Genomic DNA, 22,031 nt, shown 5'->3' on the forward strand with positions numbered 1-22,031 from the left:
CCCCTGGCCTAGGTTACACCAGTGGTATCCACTGGGAGCAGTAAAGTGCATAATTGATAACAGTCTTTATTTGGGGACCCTCAAACTGATTTATCTCAAAAAGACCTGATATACGCGGAACAGTGAATTGTAATTCAAAGACCAAGGGCGCATGTTCTTCAAAGAGCTACCCTCACAGCATAGTACAATTGTTACTTGCCTGTATGTCCTACTGTTCAAAATTTCCACTGAACACCATCATGTACCACATTTCACAAAAAGCTTTTCAAAGAGGAGAACCTACCACCACATAAGACATGTAACTTTACGTGAAAAAAGTGTGGAAGGGATAGAAAGCACCTCACGTTAATAACACCAAGGGGGGCTACCGGCATATGTTTTAACAGTATGCCCACACTATCATCATCGGTAGCTTTCCAGACGGAAGAAAAAGTGAAAGTAAAGAAATTCCTCCAAGGTGAAAATACAAAGAAACAAGATCAGTGAAAAGACGGCACTGCTAGTGCAAAAATCGCTGAGTGCCCACCAGGTCCCAAAAACAATGAAGTGAGGAGATGTAATCCTCAAAGTAAAATGAGGTACTGATCACTTGCGCAGGAAATTTTTATTTAATGCAGTGAGCGTCCTCAAGTAAAAATGGCATCTATTTGGCCATTCACAAATATACAGGCCAACATGTTTCGTTGCCTACTTTCATTCCGGCAACTTCGTCAGAGCTGATATGGGACCATTCATCACCTCACTTGTTGGTCACTCAGACCCGTGGCTGCTGAAGTCCTTCGTACCTGCACACCACTGCGGTGAGCTCCGCACCAAAAGGTTGCGGCCCCACTAGTAACTGTTAACGTCTGTCTCACCTCATCCGCTGCATCTGCAATCGCCAAGTGCTCCATCCCGATGGATAAGTTGGGGGTGCTGGTTATGATGGTGAATGATGCAGTTAATTTTGAAGTTGGCACAGGTTGGCAACAGGAGCCGATGAAGTTCCATCAAAGTTCGGGGGGTCAGAGCCTGGATGAGAAATTCTGCAGTGAGTAGGAAGCCCTTAAGGGGTGTCAGTGTGGCATCTGGGAAACCATGGAGTAGTACATTATCACCATTCAGATGCATGAGTACAAGGGCTGGAACAGCAGTTTTGAATTCACTTTCTGGAAGAAACTGCCTAACTTTCTCTAGATGAGAACGCTGCTATCAGTCCTACTTTGTTTTTTTGGCAAAGAGTTCCTTGAGGGAGAGGTTGGTGTTTTGGAATTTGTGAGAGCGGGAATTCAAAACTGTCAAGGTTCATGTCATTAAGCCAGGTATGTACTGCATCTTGTTTGTTGTTCTTGGAAAAATCATAGGAATTTTGTCCTGGTTGGGTTGAGCTTCAGGCAGGTCCTAAACACCCAGGTTTGGATGATGAACAAGTAGTCTTTAAGGTATAGGATGTCTGAGGCAGAGGAAACTTTCATGTAGAGTTATGTCATCAGCATATTGGTACATTTTGATGCTGTTATCTGTGAGTAGTCCGCTTCAGCACAATCGTTCACAAGAAACTCATTTAGATAACAATGTGTTGTTTTCAGCAAGTACCTGTCATCTTAGCAATTGATTCAGTCAATATGTTTAACACTTATGAGTTTCTTTTAAGTTATTTTTAGTGTATGCCTTCAGAGAAACACATATGACTGGAGAGAAAACAGCCCAACATAATTTCCTATTCAACACTCACTTTAGCCAAAGTGATTGCTTTTTATCTGCAAGTACAGTTTATGGGAATAGAAAGCTATACGTATTAAACTTCTACGGTGTATTAACACTATTTGCATATTAAGAAAACATTGTGACTTATGTGACCCCAGTGGAGTGACCATAAACAATAAGTGAATAAAGCTAAAGTGAAAGTTTTTAAAACAAAGGTTTGGTTATTGGAGTCAAAAGGATGACCTTGAAGGTTTCAGAGTCAATTATAGGTCCTAGTGTGTGTTCTAATGTTCTTCGGACTATCCTTTATCAATTGCTGATAACGTTTCAACCCTCTATCATTATAGGGTTTTCATCAGGATGGAGATTTTGGGAACCAAGGCACTTCAATGTATGCAGGAGGCACAATATTAATTCAGTAATCCCATATCAAAAAATCTAAAATGGGTGCAGCCTGTGGCGGCCTTCCAAGGAACAGACTGCCCTCAGTAGGCATTGTATAATACTCCAAGTAAGAGTTTTACTATGGTAATGAATAGACTTACTTCCGTATGATAATTAGACATGTAGCAGATGTGTAAAGGGTACTCGGATTAACCCAATACACTTGGATGTTGTAAGAATTTCCACAATTCTGATATCTAATACTGGAGCAGTTTTGAATGACGATTGATTCCCGAGAGAAACTGCTTTGATCTATGAGTAGATCACCAAGCAGCTCCACATAAAGGTTGGAGATGACAGGAGACAGAATGGAATCTTAGGATACTTCACATGTGAGAGGGAACTTCTGTGACCTAAAGGTGTCCATGTGAACAAACTTTTGTTGGTTAAAAGGTAGCAGGAGAACCACTGAAGGACATTGCTGGTGAATCCATTCATGATTGGAGGATGCGTATGAAGGTGGGAATGTTGACTGTGCTGAAGGCATCTGAGAGGTCCAGTAATATCAGGAGATAGGGTCATCCTCTTCTGTGGTCAAGAGGTGATTTTATATGATGTATATGGTGGCAGTCCTCTGCTGCAGCATGATCTGAAGCCAGACTGGTAGTTATGCAAGAGATTGTGAGCATTGAGGTGATCGTGGAACTGAAGATAGACTGCTTTACTTTGTTTAATGATCTTACTGATGAATGGTAGATGAGTGTTGGGCTGTTGGTTGTTGAGATCACCAGGGTTTAGTTTAAGTTCCTTAGGAGTGGGAGGATCTGTCTAGTCTTGAGATCTTCTAGGCTATTCCAGCCGTGAACGAGCACCACCGTGGATCCCAGCGGGTCCAGAATGACTGCAATCAAGTGGCACTCTGGGATCGGTAGACTCCACTAACTTACAGCATTTCAACAAATGGAACATGGGATTGGCCTACTTGAGGGGAATGGATTTGAACTGTATATAGTGAAAGCATTGGAAGACCCACTGGGGTATTACACATTTGGCAGAACTACCTGTACCATAATGCATTGGGTGAAATCACTGGGGGCCCAGGAGGGTGGAACTATATTTAAATGGTGAACAGATGTTTCACTTGGCCTATGATCATGGACTGCGTCCAAAATGCTTTAGGACTTATGTTTTAAACCCCTCTGACTTTGCTGATTGTGCTGCTTGTCGGAATAAAGATTGGAAAGTCTGCCTGAGAGTGCTTCTTCGCTAGGGGCAACTCTTTGTTACATATATATATATACTAGCAGCCCGCCCCGGCGTTGCCCAGGGCAGAAGGGGGCTGGAGGCAGCATTTCAGGCTTGTGGCAGCGTTGCCCGGGGCAGAAGGGGGCTGGGGGCAGCATTTCAGGCTTGCGTGCACCCATGGCTCCCGCCCGTCCCTCGTTGCGCACCCTCACTTACCTTACTCGCCGCTCCTCCTCGCGCTGCTTATTTTACCGCTCCACTGCTCCTCCGCTTCTCGCTGGTCATTACCGCTTGTCCGCCGCTCGCCGCTCCCCCCCGCCTGTCCGCAGCTCCACCCCGCGTTCATGTCCTCCGCTGTTCCTGTTGCTCCTGAACGCCGCTCCTCCCCGCATTCCCGATGTCATGACGCAGACGTTGCGGCCGGCGCTTCTTTCAGGGGACTACTTTGTTTTTAAAGTTAATTTTTAAAATGTACGTTTTAAAAAGAATTTATGTAGCCTATGTCCATCTACACACCCTGACAATTTCAAGGATGTATCGGGTGTGTGGATTGGCGCCGTGGTTCCCGAGTTTACCTGGCTCAAAGGGTTGTGTTCTCTCTTTATAATAGTAGTATAGATATATATATATATATATATATATATATATGCAGGCTCCGACGCATGCAAAGTACAGCATACACAGGCACTCTGGGAAAGTTTTAAAACCACCTTTATTCGCAGACGCGTTTCAGCAATGAGCTTTCTTCAGTGCGCTCAGGTGTAGGTATCTCATGCACAGCGCTCTTGTTTTTGAAGAAGGTTCTTTATTGGAACAATATTGTTCTTTCTTAGCGCTGTTCCATGATGTTGAATATTGCTGTTGGTGCCGTTTAAAATAGATTTTAGTCCGCTGCAATGTCATTTGCCACTAACGTTGTGCTGTTTCCCTCGCCAAGCCTCATTTACAACGGGTCTGAACCGCAGGCAACAGTAGATCAAAGTTGTCCTTGAATTTGCATAATTCACGACGTATGGTCGGCGGGCCTCTCCGTTAAGAGGCAGTTCAGCGTCTGTATAATTTCACGCTCCAAGTTCCTTCAAACACAGACTTTTCGAACTCCAGGCGGGTGCCAGGTGAGTGAGGAAGGGACTCACTTATAAATGCAGGCTCCGACGCATGCAATATATATATATATATTCACTGAAAAAAACACAGGTTTCAGGGTTGTTATAGTTAGTTGGACATTTCACTCTTACAAAACCATTGAAATTCCCCACTTCTAGTTAGTTGTACTAAAAATAACTCGCGCAAGCAATCAACTGCTGATGATGTCACATATTACATCATTCATGACATGGTCAGTGACATCACTGATGACACCACTGATGACATCTCAAATTACATCACTGATGACATCACTGATCACATTTTCCAGTGAATGTGGTTTGCTTCGATATTTAAATAATTATTACATATATATATAGGAATATGCCTTGAACACTGAGTGGATGTATAAGTGTCTGAATGGAAGATTTAGTTGCAAAGTGATTGAGTGTCTAAGTAACAAATTTAAAGTGTCTCACTAAATATATGGGATAGTGATTAAACGTTGTGAATACCTGTATCACTCTATCTCTTGTTGTGTACACTACTACATACGTTGGTTACTAGGTATGTGATAGTCTACATTAGTTAATAATTATATAAGTGAGTATTTGTATGGGATGGTGAATGGATGTGTGTGGTTGGGTGGGATGTGTGTGACTGTCGAAAGTTGTGTAAATAGTTGATTTAGTAGGTATATGAGGTTAAGACTGCATGTGGAAACAGTTGTTTGGGTGAGTGAATTTCTTTATGGGTGTGGTGATGAGTAAATATATTTCTCAATGATATATGTCCAACAAACTAAAAGTATAAAAGGCAGTGTACGTGCCAATTGTTGTATATAAACAAGTATACATAAGACTCAGTGATTGTATGTGTGAGATATGGATAACTGTATAGTTGTAATAGGGATTTTATAACACACTTATGAGTTACTATCTATATGAATAAATAAAGTGGTGTTTGTGTAAGTGTGTAGCTTAGTAAATATAAGTATGATCAAATATTTGCACAAGTGAGTAGGATGTCTGCATAAGTGGATAGGATATGTGATGGTGTGTAATGTTGATGTAGGTGTATGAGTGTATTTAATAGTGTTCTATTGATCTTTGTTAGCATGTATTAGTGAATCTATAGGTAAGTGTTTAGATGTGTCTGTAGATCTAGGAATCACTGAGTGGGTTTTTAGAAACAGAACTGTCTCCCAGTGGTCACCACTTTCGACCCTCTGTCCACCAAAATGAGACAAATTATCAGAAAGCATTGGTCCATCCTAGATACTCCTACAAGCAAGATGCCGGCACCAAGGTTTGCTTTCAAAAGAGATGGACTTCGAATGTCGATAGAACACCGGCTCCCGCAAGAGGCAGGGAGCCGGTGGGACAGTGGGGGAATTGAAGACCCTCGCACAGTCCCCAACGGTGACGGCCTCTGCTTACGAGTATGTTGACTGTAAAGGTATTTAAAAATATTATTCTATTTTCTATTCTATCATAATTGTGCTGACTTTTCTCCTTTAGCATGGAGTACTATGTTCTTTTATTAAATGTATAATTCTTCAAACCATCCTTGAAAGAAAAATGCTCATGTTTTCAAAATATTTTTATTGAGTCTTTTCAATTCATCATATGGGTGAAATACAAAATCTTTTTTTCATTCATTGGTATCACGCGTTGGACCACATTTTTTTTCTTTTATCATGAACATTCATTCCTTAGGTTTACATTATATAAGTATTGCCCCATCATCTTTTTTTACATTTTTGGGCTTTTTTTATTTTCAGATAAAGTAGAATAGAAGTGTTACGACAAACACTCCCTCACTACTTCATCTTTCTTTTTAATGTACATTTCATTTCATTATTACATTTAACAATCATTTTTAAAAATGGAAAGCATTAATAATTAACATGTGAAGCCACAATTATAATATTTTTTTTCAAAAAACGTGCTTGTGAAGATAATCCTCCTGTTCTTCACGAGTGAAATCATAAAGTTGAATGTAAATTAAAATATACATTAACAATATGATCCTTCTGTGGAAATGAAAGATAAACTCAAAATGATGGCATCACTCCTAATCATTAATTTGCACGTAGTAATTCCTTAATTAACCTATATTTCTTGTAATGGTTCTTTCGTCAACTCGTTATTATATTCCATTTAAACTTAATGATACCACATTCTATAACCATTTCAATATTTTTGCTTTCTTTTTTAAAAATATCAAACATATACCCATTCAGATAATTTACCTCTCTTCGATATTCTTTCCTTCCTCCGTCGAAATTCACCCAACTCCTCTCGAGGGGACAAAATGTTTTATGCATTTTTAAATATACATTAACAATATGTTCCCTCCGAGGAAATGAATGATATTCTCAAGATGCTTCCGCTGCCCCCGAATCATTACCTTGCTCGTAGTTTCTTTGCCCGTATTGATTCACTGAAACAAAACTAATCATGCCACGGGTGTGGTTTATATACTTTTTGGTTACCTAACACTCTATGGGATCAATATATTGCTCCTCGCACTTTTAACTCACGTTTTTCAGTTGACAGGTGTTCTCATTTCCAGTGTTTTAGTATGTCACATGTTTATGTAAATGTGCCTCTTTCCATTCTTTTTAACTTTCGTATAATTTCTAAAATGCCTTATTTAAACTTGTTTTTCTTATTGAAGCATTTCTATAGGTTACTTTTTTTTAATACGAGTATTAACATTCATTCCCCCTTCGACCTATTATTCTAGTAACTTCCCATTTTTTGTAAACTTTTTTTATTATTCTTCATTACCCTAAACCCCTATTTTCCGTGCATCTCATGCCAGAGATACTCTCTATTAAACTTAGAGTATTCTAATTTATATCTGAGTATTAATTTATTTAATTCCATTACTCCGAGTTTTAATACATTTATTTATCTAATATTTTTAATCTTTCTTTATACACTGCAAGGGATACTGTTATTTGTCAAGAATCACACTATGAATCAGTGTCCGTTTGGTGAAATTGAGAGAGAATGATTTGGTTGGTTGATGTGTTTGCAGTTACATAAGTACATATACTCTTGCAGTAAGCCAGGCTTTAGGGTAAGCAGTGCTTCAAACTCCTATGCATTATGCATGTAGTGGTATAAACACTTTCACATTTGTTCTTCAGGCTTACAATTCCCCAGTCACTATCCATATACTCCAGCAAACACAGTGTGACTGCAATTTCATAATGACTCTTTCAGTACCATGTAGTAATTTATTTACTAAAGTAAAAGTTAACCAATAAAAGAATTCACCCAGTGTCTTTACTTATATTAATGTAATCATTCAGTCAGTAAGCATGTACTCATGCCGTGAGCTAGGCTTTAGGGAATGGAGTGATTCAATGTGCTATGTATTATGCATGGAGTGGTGTAATAACCTTCACATTTGTGCTTCAGGACTACAATTCCCCACTCACTATACTATACATACCAAGGGTCTCCAACCAGTAGCTTGGGAGCTACTGGTAGCTCACCAGAACCCTGAAAGGAGCTCTCAGAGGTGAAGCCAAAGCAAGACAATCTCAGAGATTCTGTGTATATTAAAGAAGGTAGCACTGCTTGTTTCACTACCCTCAAGAGTTACAGACATCCAAACCAATGGCAGGGCCTGTTGATAACACTCAAACAAGGTGGTGTATCAATTAATCAATTAGGGATGTATAGAGCGCACTACTCACCTATGAGGGTTTCCAGGTGCTGGGGGAGTATGTGGGGGGATTTGTGCAGCGTTGGTCATTCGAAAAGCCAGGTCTTATGGCTCTTCCTGAATGCTTTCAGTGTGGGGCTTCATCGGATGCTGAGGGGGAGTTCATTCCAGGTCTTGGTCATGATGTAGGAGAAAGGTGTGCCTCCTGTCTGGTTCTGTGGAATCAGAGGATTTCGGCCAAGCCCTGGTCAGCGGAGTGGAGGTTTCTTTTGGGTGTATAGAAGGAGATTGAGTTTTTGGAGTCCGGTGTTGTGGAGGGCTTTATAGCTGTGTGTGAACAGATTGAAGGTCACTCTTTTTTCGACGGGGAGAAATTGGAGTGCTCGTTTATGCTGGGTAATGTGGTCTTGTCGTGGGATGCTGAGGAAGAGTCTGGCTGTGGTGTTCTGGACAGTCTGAAGTTTGTGGAGTAGAGATTTGTTGATTCCGGCATAGAGGGCATTCCCATAGTCCAGGTGATGAGTGCATGGGTGATGGTCTTACTTGATGCGGGGGCGGGTCTATTTGAAAGTCCTGCTGAGTGTGTGGAGGGTGCTGAAGCATGTGGAAGCTGCAGCGTTGGCCTATGGGTCTGTCACATGAAACATGTTTATCCACTTTAAATCTAAGTTGAGGAGACTTACTTCTGTGGTAATACCATGTGTGGCACACTGCATGTGATGATTTGAGTTTTACTTGATTAGAAGCATTTAATATTGATAAACGTTTTCCTAGCATTCCGCTGATAACTTCACCTGGAATTTCTTTGGTGGTTACTACTGATAAGTGTGCTTAGGGTGGTTTATAGTGTCATGTTAATACATACCCCCTGCACAACCCCTACACTTCACAAACACCACTACACTACCCTAAGCCCTAAAACACTACCCCCAGCATGAACCTCTGCACTACATAAACACCACTGCACTACTCTAAACCCTAAAACACTAACACCTACAGTAGACGGACACCACTGCACTATCCTAAAACCTAAAACAATACCCCCAGCATGACCCCCTACACTACACAAACACCACTGTACTAACCTAAACCCTAAATCTACCACCAACACGACCACCTACTCTACACAAAGACCAATGTACTACTTTAAACCCTAAATCTATCCACAGCACAGCCCGTTCACTACACAAACACCACTACACTACCCTAAACCCTAAAACACTACCCCCAACACTTACACAAACAGCACTTCATTTATACATATAGATAGTAACTCATAGTTAGTGTTATAAAATCACTATTACAGGTATACAGTTATCCATACAGTTATTCATGCAAACTCTGAGTCATATGTATAGTACTTTATATACAACAAATGTCACATACACTGCCTTTTATTTTTATACTTTGTTGCACATGTACCATTGAGAGATATATTTGCTCATCACCACACCCATAAAGATATTAACTCACCAAAACAATTGTTATATCATGTAGTCTTAACGTCATATACCTACTGATCAACTATTCACACATCTTTGGGTAGTCAGACACCCCCCACGGAACCACACAAACATTCCCTCTCCCATACAAATACTCAGTTAACTAATCAATAAGTAATATAGACTTTCACATAGCTAGTAACCAACTGGTGCAGCAGTTTACAAAACAACTGACAAAGTAATACAGATATTCACACAGTTTAGTCACTATCCAATATATTTAGTGAGACCCTATAAATTACTCAAGTAAACAATCAATCACACTGCTACTAAATCCTTTATCCAAATTTGTTTATATCCACTCCTTCTTCAATGTAGATTACTATATATATATGATACATATTTAATTAACAAACCAAACCACATTCACTGGAAGCTGTCATCAGTGATGTCATAAGTGATGTCATATGAGATGTCATCAGTGATATGATCAGTGATGTCACTAACCATTTCATAAATGATGTAATATATAAATACGTAAAGAGCTGCATATGAAGGGGCAGTATTTAGAAGGAAAGGAAAAGTCACGCAGGGTAACTTTTTCTCTTCTTGTAAATATGGAAGAGCCACCTGTGCAACCAGTACGTTACAAAAAGTGAAGTACTGGTGGTGCAGAGAGCTTGTAAATCTGCCACAGAATTGTTTTAATTTCTCCTCATTTTTTGCTTCCAATATATGCTACAATGCACAGCATACATTGTAGGAGAAAAAACCCATCACTGATTGTTTTTGTGCAGGAAGGTGTGTCTTCCTGCACAAAAACAAACTCCACACAACACAGATATTCTTGCACCATGGTCCAAGTGTGCCTGTATCACCACATGCCTAAGGTTTATGGAGCAGTGCAGAAGGAAGGACAGACTTCCAACATATTTATGTACATATGTTGCATCTCTGTGCTTCGGAAGTAGCTCAGCACGCTGTAGCTAAATAGCTTACATTGCTATGCTACAGCACTTCCTTATAGTTCTGCAGTTATATATTCACCACATACCACAAATGCATTCTAAGTCAATTATGCAGTATGTACACATTTATGTAAACTTTCACACACTAGCATATAAATGTAGCTCTTTCTTCAACCAGAGTAGTTAGTTCTAAAAATAACGTGTTTTTTGTTTTTTGTTTTTCAATCAATCAAAAATAGCTTTATTTGATTGTAAGATAGTAATCATAAAAGCACAAAATTATAAATTATAATTTATATTTTGTTTGATTTTTGTAACGTTTATTTGTTTTGTTTTTAAAAAAAGAAAAAGTCAACAGGGCGAACAAAACCATAAATTTTGAGGGAATACAAAAAAAACTAGCATTGATTGTTATCATTCGCTCTGCAAACTAGATCTACTGATTGCTCCCCATAACAAATTAAACGATTGCACTTCACGCAGTGCATTCTAAATTTCAGAATTGGGGATGTATGTCTGGTGGTGATGTTGAAGGTTATGCCAGAGAGGTACTTGGTATTGCCAGTGGTGGAAATTGTTCAGTACCAAAATCATCAGAATCAGATGATTCTTGCAGTGGTGTAGCAATTTTTGACTCCAAAAAATAAGTTCAGGTTTCCAATAAACAAAAAATGATGTTCTTTTCAGGATAGGTCTTCTCCTAAGGAAGGTCTAAGAAGAGTAATTGAAATGGGTGGGGTTCTTCAATAGTTAGAACAGTAAGTGTTATAAACCAATGAAATCTCTTTCTTTTGATCACATGGGATCCGCGTTGGGTGCGTACACGCAGCACGCATCTAGCGCGACTTCTCCAAAGTAATATACGTTTAATAAAACTAAAACAATATTATTTATTCCCCTTAATATTTATATTAAATAAGCATATATATATTACCTACTGGCGGTCGCCAGTAGGTATATATAGTTAGGATTTTTTCCCTATGGGATTTCTGAAAATTCTATGTCTAATAACTTTGGCGTTTGTGGACGGAATTGGCTGAAATTTTCAGGAAAATGGCACATTTTCGTTCTGAGCAGCCCCTGAAAATTTGGGGGGGGTTTGGCAAGGGGGGGCCAAGAAAAAAGGGGGGTCCCAAAAGGCGTTTTTCCCATGTTAATTTCCATAGGGCGGTTGGCCTCACTTTTAGCCCGAACGGCTGAATGGATTTGCACGAAACTTGGCAAAATTGTAGGGACTGTTAGCCCGATGTGCCTTTGCTAGGTCTCAATATATGTGCTCCAGTGGATTTTGAGAAATTAACGTTAAAAAAAAGATATATATCTGTAACAGCGCTCCGGGTAGCGCTCCGGTTCGCGTACTTTTCGCGTAACGGAACTTTGCGATGCGAAGCTGATTGGCTCTCTGGTGTCTGTCAACATTCTAAACAGTCCGGAGCGGCCGCCATCTTGTCTCTCGGTAGGATCGAGAGACAAGAGGAGGCCAAAACAAAGGGGGAAATTACCATAAGGGGGCATAGTAGATCCTCGTTGACCCCCTAGGTTTTATGTGGAGGTTTTAAAAGAGCCCAGCAGGGCAAAAAATTTTTTTTTTTTGCGTGGTGAGCGCCTAGTCCGCGAACCGGAAAGCGTTCTGGGCAGCGTACTATAAGGATAAAAGAATGATAGACTTTTCAAATACTGTATGGTAATTGTTTGTTGTTTTTGTTGATTTTTTTTTGTTTTCTTTATTTTTTAAGCATTTTTTTTATTTTGATTGTGTTTCATAATTCATTAAACTTTCTAACATTTCATTGTCAGAAATTTCAAAATTGTCATTGAATATATTTTGTAGTCTATGAGGGTGTAAAATGTCCTCATTTTTAAGCAGGTTATCCACCGCTTCCACACATTGTAGTAGTTCCTGGTCCCTACTTTCATCCATAAATTCATTTTGATTTTCATCAATGTTTCCTTGGCTGCTCTCTTGCGGTACAATTTTAAATTGAACTTGCTGCTCGCCTTCCATTTTGCCTGAAATTTGTATTAAAAATATATATTAGTAGAGATAGGGCACTGTTGGGATTAATTTTAGATAGTCAGTTTTTATCAGTGAATTTCTACTCTCTTTTTTTTCTTTCACTTCCTTATCTATTTTGTTTTTCGCAATTATACCCTCTTCCATCTTTTCTTCGGTAAATAGATCTATTAAACAGTGTCTCTGGTTTACTCCCTATAGCTGTCTTTCTTTTAACATTACTCTCTGTTTACTTCCCTTATACTTACTCTTCTTTTTTTTTTTTTTAAATGTTTTGGTTCGCTCCTAGTTCGCGAACCGGGCAGCGAACGGGGAAGCGAACCAAAAGAAATAGAGCTTGCCAGAGTGCTAAACATTCTAGCAATTTTATTTGAAAGGGGAGGTAGTTCTGAAAAGAACTTTTTTTTAATGTTTTTTTTTTTTTTCTGAACATTTTTTGTTTTTTTTGTATTTTTTTAACAGTTTTATGATTTTTTTGTTTTTGATGGAGGGGAAACAACAAAAAACAGGCATTGAAAAGGGCTCAACAGGAGCAAACAAAAAAATTACTGTCTGGGGCGGTTAGGGCAATTATGATTTTCATAAGCAACGTTCATTAACGTTATGCTCATGTTACCACATGAAAGCAATGCACCGCAATACAAACAGGTTAATTTCATATGTAAAAAGTTCTGCTGAATGTTTGGCACGGTTTCCCGTGCCTCTGCTCCTGTCAACGATATTTGCGAAGTTGACCTGGCCACAGGAGTTGTTGTTGGATTATCCTGCAGGTCACGCAACTCTGCACGGCTGTAGTTCAATGGATGCCACCTGCTCATATGCCGATGCATGGTATAGTTCCCCATGCTATATTTTTTTTCAGTGCCTCTTGATAACTTGTCTTTACAAATGAGGCAGGTGACATACTTAGCATTTACTTTCTTCTGCCCTCGAGGGAGTGAAAAAAACTGCCAAATGAAACTGGTTTTCCGATGGGAAACACGGGGCACCTCTTGTAAGAACTGTGGTCCTTCTGTCTCCTCTTCCTCTAGTTCATCCTCTTCCTCCTCTGTGTTGGTGATGAACTGGGGTGGTGGTCCTCTCTTCCCATGAGGAGGTGAAGGTGGTGGTGGGGGTGCACCAGCTGAAGCAACTACTGAAGCCATTGCTCAACTATGAAAAAGGGTCTTTCTCTCACCAAGATGAAAGTCAGAGTGAGGAAAGAAGGAGGGGTTTTCATCATTTGGGAAAAGCAAAAGTTCTAAACCAATGAAAAGTGTTATTTTTAGGTCATATGACCTAGTCTTACATCATTTGGAAACCAAAAGTGAAATGAACCAATGAAAAGTTTTATAAACAAGTCACATGACCAGTTCCGCTCACGTTACGCGGTGCGCGCCGCGTCGCGGATCGCTTCCGGTTCGCGGTCCGGAGCACTTCCGGGAGCGCTAACGCGCCGCGTCATAAGACGCATTACGCGACAACGTGATACGTCGCGCTTCCGCGACGCGTCACAATGTTGATTTCTAACGCGGCAGTTGCGCAAACGGAACGTTTACCGGTTCGCGGACTAAGTCGCGACATCAAGATGAGCTAACGGGAAGCTTCCCGGTTAGCGAACCGGGAGCGAAGATAAAAAATATTTTAATTTTTTTTTAATAAAAAACATATAAAATATATTTTTGGATTTAAAGAAGAATACATTTTACAGCTACACATATTAGCTTTTAAAAAACCAATGAAATTCACTGAAAAAAACATAGGTTATAGACCATATATAGTTAGGAATTTGCATTTACAAAACCTTGAAAATTTACTGAAAAAACCATAGGTTATAGACCATATATAGTTAGGGATTAGCATTTACAAAACCTTATTTTACTCGCACAAAACCATTGAAATTCGCATATATAGTTAGTTGCACTAACTATATATCGCGCACCCGCAATCCACTGCTGATGATGTCACATATTACATCATTCATGACATGGTCAGTGACATCAATGATGACATCACTGATGACATCTCAAATGACATCACTGATGACATCACTGATGACAACACCCAGTGACTATATGTTTCTGTAAAGGTAAAATATGTCTTACATATTGAAGAATGAGTGGATGTATAAGTGTCTGGATGAAGGATTTAGTAGGTGCATGACTGACTGTATGAGAGAATGATTAAATGTGTCTCACTGAGTGCATGGGTTAGTGACTAAAGTGTCTTAATTTGGCAATCATTATATATGTTGTTCTGTAAACTGCTGCATGTTCAAAGCAGTAGCTATATCAGTAACTATATGGGTTATTGAATGGTTGCCCAAGTATTTGTATGGGAGACTGAGTATGTGTGTGGGTGGCTGGGAGGTGTATGACTCTGTGCATAGATGTGTGAGCAGTTGATTCCCTAGGTGTATGGGTTCAAAAGTGCATGTAGAAACAGCTGTATGGACAGTTGACTGTGTGCATGAGTGTATTGGTGAGTGAATGGATATCTCAGTGCTATATGTCAAAGTAAGTACATATGTAAAACACAGTCCATGTGAGAGTTGACATATATAAATAACTGAACATAAGATCCAGTGAATGTGAGAGTGGCTGTATGGATCACTGTGAACTTGTATCAGGGATTGTATAAGAGAGTAAATATGTGTTAGTATATGTTTGAATAAGTAAGGTGTGTATAACTGTATAGTTGAGGAAATGGAGGTGTGATTGATTCTTTGCATGACTGACTAGTAACTCCATGGATGTGTGACAGTCTGTGAGTGTCTGTTTACACTGAGTGTATCTAAGGTTATATTACAGTCTGAAGATGTTCATTGTATTATCACATAAATGATATCATCAGTGATGTCATCAATAATGTCGAATGAGATGTCAGTGATGTCATCAGTGATGTAATTTGAGATGTCATCAGTGATGTCATCATTGATGTCACTGACCATGTCATGAATGATGTAATATGTGACATCATCAGCAGTGGATTGCGGGTGCGCGATATATAGTTAGTGCAACTAACTATATATGCGAATTTCAATGGTTTTGTGCGAGTAAAATAAGGTTTTGTAAATGCTAATCCCTAACTATATATGGTCTATAACCTATGGTTTTTTCAGTGAATATATATATATATATATATATATATATATATATATATATATATATATATATATATCGAAAAATTTTGTGGAAGTCGTGCGCCCACCGTGTTGAACACGTACATGATGTCATGCGGAAACGTGCGCTCGCGGTGTGGCATGATGCGTATATGTTGCATATTGCCTTGAAGTCACGTACGGGTCGCATAGCAATCACTCATGAAAATACGCACCCATCACACTCCCTACGTGGATCCTACTGAACAATTGTAAAATGGCAGCTTCGTTCTGCGCAGTAATCAAGAGAGGTGCACTTTGGGTGCGGGACTGCTCTAAAAATTGTAAAAAAAAGAAAACAGAAAATATAAAAATATTTAAATATATATATATATATATATATTACATTTTAAAAAAATATATATATATATATATTAAGAATGCGTAATGTAATCTAAAAAATAAAATATATTTAAAAAAAATTGTTAATCAGAATCAAAGAAATAAATATATCAATAAATACATTTAAAAATTGTTATTGAAAAATCTTTCGAAATCACTGAAAAAAATCTTGGGTTTCAGGCAGGTTATACTTTGGAATTATCTTTTAAAAAACCTTCAAAATTCACTGAAAAAAACATAGGTTTCAGGCAGGTTTATAGTTAGGAATTATAATTTAAAAAACCTTAGAAATTCACCGAAAAAACCATAGGTTTCAAGCAGGTTATAGTTAGGAATTAGCATTTCAGGGGTGTTATAGTTAGCTGGTCATTTCACTTGTACAAAACAATTGAAATTCCTCCGTTATAGTTAGTTGTACTAACTGTAACTCTTGCGCCCGCAATCCACTGGTAATAATGTCACATATTACATCATTCATGACATGGTCAGTGACATCACTGATGCCTTCTCAAATGACATCACTGATGACATCATCCAGTGATTGTTGTTTGGTTCGTTATTTAAATATGAATTATATATATAGCAATTGCATTGAAGAATGAGTGGATATATAAATATAAATATCTGGATGGAGGATTTAGTAGCAGTGGGATGGACTGTGTACTTAACTAATGTATAGTGTCTCACTGAATATATTGGATAGTGACTAAACGGTGTGAATATCTGTATCACTTTGTCAGTTGTTGTGTAAACTGCTGCACCAGTTGGTTACTAGCAATGTGAAAGTCTATATCAGTTATTGATTAGTTAACTGATTATTTGTATGGGAGAGTGAATGTGTATGTGGTTTGGTGGGGGGGTGACTGCCCAAAGATGTGTGAATAGTTGATTCAGTAGTTATATGAGGTTAAGACTACATAGTATAACAGTTGTTTGGGTGAGTGAATATCTTTATAGGTGTGGTGATGACCAAATATATCTCTGAATGGTACATGTCTAACAACCTAGAAAAATAAAAGGCAGTGTATGTGAAAGTGTTTGTATATAACTAAGTATACATAAGACTCAGTAATTGTATGAGTGACTATGTGGATAACTGCATACTTGTAATATTGATTTTATAACACACTAAGTATGAGTTGCTATCTATATGAATAAATGAAGTGCTGTTTGTATAAGTGTGTAGCTGAATAAATGTAAGTATGATCTATTGTTTGCTCAAGTGAGTAGGATGACTGCATAAGTGAAAAAGGTTGTGTGCTGGTGTGTAATGTCAATATAGGTGTATAAGTATATTTGATAGTGTTCTCTTGATGATTGACAGCATGTATAAGTGAATCTATAGGTAAGTGATTAGATATGTGTGTGTAGATCTAGGAATCAGTGAGTGGGTTTTTAGAAACTTGTATTGGTGTGTCAATGGATTCAAATATGGTATTCTCTATTTTTCGTGAATGATGAAAGGTTATACTAGTTTATGATGAGGTGTATCTGATTGTCATGTGGATGATGTCATCAGTGATGTCATCAGTAATGTCATTTGAGATGTCATCAGTGATGTCATCAGTGATGCCACTGACCATGTCATGAATGATGTAATATGTGACATCATCAGAAGTGGATTGCGTGCGTGCGAGTTATAGCTTGCAGAACTAACTATAACGGAGGAATTTCAATGGTTTTGTACGAGTGAAATGTCCAGCTAACTATACCAACCCTGAAACCTATGGTTTTTGCTGTGAATTTCTAAGGTTTTTTAAATGCTAATTCCTAACTATAACATGTCTGAAACCTATGGCTTTTTCAGTGAATTTCAAAGGTTTTGTAAATGACAATTTCTAAATGTATTAACTGTTCTATTTATTTGCTTGATACTGATTTACTAAATTTTTAAACTATTTATTTTTAGATATTTTATTTTTTAAATTACATTATAATTACTTTATACATTACATTGCAAAATATGCTTTCTCAAAATGAATTACTTTAGTTTAAATACTTTGCAAATAGGCAATAGACTTTTAAGTAAAGTAGTTACAGTTGTTGCAATGGGCAACTTAATTTCAAACACAATGCAACCTTGAGCTCAATGTGAATTTCTAGTTAAATGCAATTAGTTACTTTAAGGGTTACTTTTCTAACCCCAGGACTGGATCCTAGATTCAGTCCATAGACATCTCCTGTAAACAGTTGAGTAAAAGCGTTTTAGTTACAGTAGTGATTTTTAAGAAATATTATTGTATTTTAAAAGTTGACACTTAGAAATGTTTTCACATAGAATCATCAATGTGATCCCACGGGAGGAAATTCACTTAGCAGGTAAGTAGTGTTATCTTTACTTTTTCTTACTCAATGGTGGATCCTGGATCCAGCAATGCTGCATCTCCTGTAAACAGTTGAAAAATGTGTTTAAGTCATACAGGCGATTTTTAAGGAATATTTTTTGTTTGTGAAAATAGACACTTAGAAACTTTTCTGGTGAAAACCAGACAATGGATTCCTATGGAAGGAAATACAATTTACTGGTACGTACGGTTAGAAATATTTTTTTAAGGGTCAGTGCTGGGCTAAAAGATGCAGCACTGGGTCGTCTCCTGATAACAGGTGAGTAAATCGGAATTCGTTGTTAGGATGATTTTAGGTGAATATTTGAAAGTTCCAAAACGCCACACTTAGAAGAATTTCCAAGTGAAACCAGTCAATGTTAGCCTATGTAAGGAAATTCAAGTTACTTATAAGTATGGTTAGAATTACTTTTCAGGATCAGTACTGGGCTCAAAGATGCAGCACTGAGGTCTCTCCTGATAACAGGTAAGTAAATTGGAATTCGTAGTACATCCAGTAAGTGCCACAGAGCTGCGTAGCAGAGAGATGTAAAAAGGGGCACGGCCTGCACCACCTCTCTGCAACACAGCGCAGTGACGCTTCCTGGAAGCACCTGGTGGGCTACCTGGCCCCCATGGTCCCTCAGGTTTGAAGTGGAATTTTTCCCCAACTTAAAACGTGCCACAGGGTGTGTTTGCAAACATCACATCAGGCCCTCCCCTTCCTTCACCACTGTGTAAACGCGCCCTGTCACCATTCTAAGTTGAGAGATTAAGTCCCCTTCAATCCTAAGGGCCCCTAGGGTCAAACTAGGCCACTAGGTACCTCCTGTCAGCCCCACAGAGATGCATTGCAGTGAGGTATAAAAAGGGGCATGGCCTCTGAACACCTGTCTGCAACGCAGCTCCCTGACGCATACTGGAGATATCTGTTGGAGTATTTGGCCCTCAGGGACCCTCAGTATTGAAATATAATTAATTCCCCAACTTAAAATGAGCCACAGGGTGCGTTTGCACAGCGGTGAAGGGAGGGGGCGTTGCCTGAAGTGATATGTGTGCAAACACACTAGGTGGTGCGTTTTAACATAGAGAATTAATTCCTCCTCAATCCTGTGGACCCCTGGGAGCCAACTAGTCCACCAGGTACCTCCAGTATGCACCAGGAGGCTGCGTTGCAAAGAGGTGTTAATAGGCCACGCCCCTTTTTACAACACTCTGCAACGCAGCTCTGTGGTGCTTACTGAAGGTACCTGGTGAGCTAGTTGGCCCCAGGGACCCTCAGTATTGACAAGGAATTAATTCCCCAACTTAAACCGCGCCACAGGGCGTGTTTGCACACATGTCAACCCAGGCACCGCCCCCTCCCTTCAACACTGTGCAAACGCACCTTGTGGTGTGTTTTAAGTTGGGGGATTAGGTCCCTTTGAATCCTGAGGGACCCTAGAGTCCAACTAGCGCCACAAGGCTGTGTTGCAGAGAGGTGTAAAAAGGGGCATGGCGGCCTGGAGCACCTCTCTGCAACGCAGCCCTGTGGCACTTACTGGAGGTACCTGGTGGGCTAGTTGGACCCCAGGGATCCCCAGTTTTGAAGGGGAATTAATTCCCCAATTTAAAACATGCCACAGGGCGCGTTTACAGAGTGTGTTTGTGAGGGGGTGGGGCCTAGGTACGATTAGGTCTTTTTAAAAACAACTTTTTTTTGAAAGAGGGCTGTGTGGCCCCCTTCCTTTTACTTTTTTGGGGCCCTGGGGACCCCATCTCCCAGGGCCTGACCCCCAAATATAAATGGTAACAATTTTTTTATGGGAAGTGGGCCACGTGGCCCCCCTCCCGTGGCCAATTCCAAGCCCCGGGGACGCCATCACCCATGGCATGGCCAATTAATTTAATATTTTTATGGAGGGGGGCTACATAGCCCACCTCCTCAGGCCACTTCAAGGTCTCGGGGACCCCATCCCCTGGGGCCGGCCATTGTTTTTTTTTTGTTTACATTTTTTTTGTTAATGGGGAGGGGGAGGGGGGCCGGGAGTGTCCCGTGGTGGGCACCCCGGGACACTGAAGGAGCCGGCCTTGGGGGCTGGCAGTCCCCAGGGCCTGCACAAGGTTTCAGGAGGGGGGCCGCGTGGCCCCACTCCCACATTTGTTTGAAGCATTGGGGGTGGTGGTCCCTGGCGATGGGGGGCCTCAGAGACCCCCACACTTTTTGTTAAGTAGCCCCGGGGTGTGGAGGTCCCCGGGGCAGGGGGGGCCTGAGAGCCCCCTACCCAATTCAAAGAAGCCCTGAGGGGGTGGCGGTCCCCGGGGCTGCGGGGGGGGCTGTGATTCCCCCCGCCTATAATATGTTGAAACCCGGGGGTTGGCGGTCCCCGGGGTTGGGGGGCCTCAGAGCCCCCAACATCTTATTTTAAGTAGCCCCGGGGAGGTGGCGGTCCCCGGGGCTGGGGGGCCTGAGAGCCACCCCACCCAATTCAAAGAATCCCCGGGAGTGGTGGTCCCCGGGGCTGCGAGTGGGCCGTGAGTCCCCCTGCCTATAATATGTTGAAGCTGCAGGGAATGGCGGGCCCCGGGGTTTCTTTGAATTGGGTGGGGGGGCTCACCCACACTTTTATTTGATGATGCAACTGGGATTTGGCCCCCCGGGGCAAATTTGCATATTTAGCGTGGGAGACCGCGCTTCGATTTTTTTTATCAGCAGGATGCGCGCATCCGCCTGTTTTTACAAAAATAAATAACATTTTTGGGCCTTCGGGGTCCCTGTGGGACCCCAAGAGCATGCCTAGAGGGTCAGGGTGTTTCTACCCTGCCCCCTTTTCTCGTTTTGCAATGTTTTTTTAATAGGTTTTTTTGTGCCTCCGTTCTAACGAGGCACAAGATGGCTGCCAACACTTCCTGATTTGAAGTGTTGACAGCCAATTAAAATATAGCTCGTGCACGGCAGGGCGCGCTTAGGCTGCGCTTACGGTACGTGGACCCTCCGAGGCCATAGATATATATGTACTTTTAAATGTCATTTTCTCAGGAACTACTGAACGGATTAACACCATTTAAGCAAAAGGCACAAGTCTGAACTAAGGACTACCTCTTTGGCAAATTTGGTGTAATTCCGTTCAGCAGTTCGGGCTGTAGCTGCGGCTAAAGGTCCTATGGGAAATTGCCTGGGGCAAAAGCCTTTTGGGACCCCCTTTTTTCCAGGCCCGCTACACGAATCATCCCGAGACTTTCAGGATAGGAGCGGACCAGAGCTGGCCAAAGGTTTTGAAACTTTCGCGAAGATTCATCATTCGGCGCCAAAGTTATTGGGAATAGAATGTTGTGGATTTCCTATGGATAATAGGTCCTAACTATAACTACCTACTGGCGACCGCCAGTAGGTGATGTGTATATATATACATTGCTGAAGGTCGTGTATGCCAATGGGTTGGCCAGGCCCTGTGTCCAATCCCCTTCTAGTTTCTATGCATGGCTGAAGACTGTGTGTGCTGAAGGGTTGGGCACAATGTCTGGCCACAGGTCAGGCCCTTTGCCCTGTCCACGGTGCCCTCCCTGTGCTTGGCCAAAGGCCCTGCATGGAGATGAGTTGACCTCAAACAACTCATAATACAATACTACGTTATGTTACAAAACCATAGAAATTCACTGAAATACTAATGGTAAAGTGAAGTTATATGTGAGGAAGGTAGTAACACTTTAACATATGTTAAAAAAAACTCAGAAAAT

Source organism: Lissotriton vulgaris, chromosome 1_1, assembly GCF_964263255.1.
Source record: "Lissotriton vulgaris chromosome 1_1, aLisVul1.2, whole genome shotgun sequence".
In the NCBI taxonomy this organism is placed as follows: Eukaryota; Metazoa; Chordata; class Amphibia; order Caudata; family Salamandridae; genus Lissotriton; species Lissotriton vulgaris.